Below are 2,507 nucleotides of genomic sequence, written 5' to 3'. Positions count from 1 at the left end.
TTTTTCTGGACTGAACAATCAAGGGTGTTTTTTGAGCGCAGCAGATATATGGTTTCCTTTCACAGCAATTGAACATTTGCTAATGTCAAATTTATTCTAAATTGATGTTCAGCTGCAATTCTTGACTTCGTAGATGTAAATCCTTGTTACATATAATGAATGGATGTTTTGTTTGCATGCTCAGTGTATGTATATTCCCTCAGTACCCATGCTTTTCTTCCTGTAGAAACGAGATGATTTGCACCGAGAATAACCTGTGCCTTATGTGCTGCAAATGTGTGTTGGTGAAGGTGGGGGTTATAGCATGTGTGTGTTAGTAAAAGTGTATTTTATGTCTAAAAATCAATGTGCTCAGTTTTATATTTGTGCAGTGTAAGCACATATTTTCCTGCATTTGCTGGCAGAGTTACAGAAGTGAGTCTTCATATTGTTAAAATAACAGAAGAGTTGTCCACATATTTTCTAATTTTTTACAATGTCCTCCAGCTTCTATGGTTTAAATTTTGAAGCGTCTGTCCAAGCGATGTATGTCAAAACATCAGGAAGGATATTTAAGCAGTTATGTCAGTGGAATGGAACAAAGTCATGAGTTAATGCTTTTCTGATGCTATATAAAACGGAAAATGGTGAAGAAGAGCCACAAGTAAAATACAAAATGAACAAGATCAACCAAGGTAACATCAGGAGATTTGTTCTTAAATTGGAGTCACCTACAGCAAAAGAATTCAGATGACTATATTTCTATTTTATACCATCCTATGATCATATCATCCTGTCACAAGACCTCACACCCTCTAGGGTCAGTCCTCAGGAACCAGGAAGGATGATGTAGCCCTCCTAACCTTGTTGCTTCCTCTTGGCTCTCCTGTCAGGTGCTTTGAAGTGAGTCAGGGCCATCATTATCCCACCATTTCTTTTCAGTGACATTTTAAAAGACCTGTCAGAGAGTAGGAGTTATTGAAGTGCCTGCTGCTTTTCTCTGTAATTATCCAGTTTCCTTGTTGGGACTGAAATTATTGCCCTGCGAGAGTGCAGCGTCCCTATTACCACGCAAGAACTAGCCAAACACAAACCTGCTTGGCTGCAACTGGCACCATTCCACATATTCAGACATAAAAATGATTTTCCTTGGCTGCTGGGCTGTACCGTGGAGTACGTGACCAAGACTAGAGTGGTGGAGCTGGAGGGAAGGTGGGATGTGACTGGGGAGCAGTGTGCTTTGGTGAGGCTGGGAAAGGAGAAAGGAACACAGTGACAGGAGATGGGCAGAGAACAGGGATAGCAGGAAACAAGCAGTGCCAAATGATGGGACAATGCCCTGAAGACAAGGATAGGAGGGACACAGCATGGCTTTGGGAACAGGGAACTGTGAAGGACTTGGGAGGGCCAGTGTCCTTGAGAGCGCTGCTGGGATGGCTGTGTCAGACCAGGCCTGGGGAGGAATCCAACCTGCAAGGTCAGTGCACCCATCTGAGCAGCACTGAAGCTCCATGCACAATCCAGGAGAGGTGGAGGTGTGCTAGTAGATTGCAAGGAGATGGTTAAAAGTGGCTTACCTTCTTTTTTTCTGCATGTCTCTCTTTTAATGGTAACAGTAGCACACAAGCACATATGATCACTGAACTCTAATTAGTCCTCAAACAACCCTCGCTATGGATTGCCCAAGACTGTCAGTTCCTGCCTGTGGTAGGACATGGGGAATGTAGTTAGGAGGAAAAATACAAATACAGGAGAAATGAAGAAATTATGGTGGAGGAAAAGTCTCAATTATGGAGTGTCTTCTGCAGCATTTGCTTTTTAGAAGGTGTTCAAGGAGTGTCTGCAGCCATTGCCAAGGGAAACTAGATATGGAGATACGAGGAAACACAAACTGGGAACATTTGAAGCTTTCTCAGCCTTTTAGCAAAAGGCAGGAGTGTGCCAGGGATGGTGGTGAGAGACACCAGAGGGAGCTGACAGGGATTCCTGTAGGTATTCGTTGCCCAGCTGCTATTTTGTCATCAAATCCTGAAGAGTCAACAAATAACTAGCCCTGATGCTCAAGGACTGTCCTTCTGCAGTCTGTTAAGTTCCACATCTCCACCTGGACTGTAAATTCACCTCCAGGATGGATGCTGGAGTGTTAATGGATGTGCAAGGTGAAAGAAGGAGGGGGAAAAAAAAAGGGAGGATTAGGCTGAAGGATCAATGCAGTAAATGACTTCCACACTCACCTTGCCAGCTCCCTCTAATAAGGAGGAAGGCATAAAGAGATCGTGTGTAGCCTCTGGTGCGTGTGGATAAACCCTGCCTCAGCCTCGCACCCCAGCTGCCTGGCCCTCACTTCCCACTTCCCTTGGCAACATTTGCTGCCTCTCCCCTGCCCCCTCTCCCTCCAGTTCCTTGTGACGTGCTTAGAAATCCTGGGACCCCTGATGATGGAATGGCATTTTGGCCTAGCTGGAATTGTTTATGAGCACAGAGCTTTTATGCTGTCTCCAAAGCCTCTGGAGAGCTAAGAAGGGCTA

This window comes from Apus apus, chromosome 10, assembly GCF_020740795.1.
Source record: "Apus apus isolate bApuApu2 chromosome 10, bApuApu2.pri.cur, whole genome shotgun sequence".
NCBI lineage: Eukaryota > Metazoa > Chordata > Aves > Apodiformes > Apodidae > Apus > Apus apus.
Note: the sequence above shows the minus strand (reverse complement) of the source record.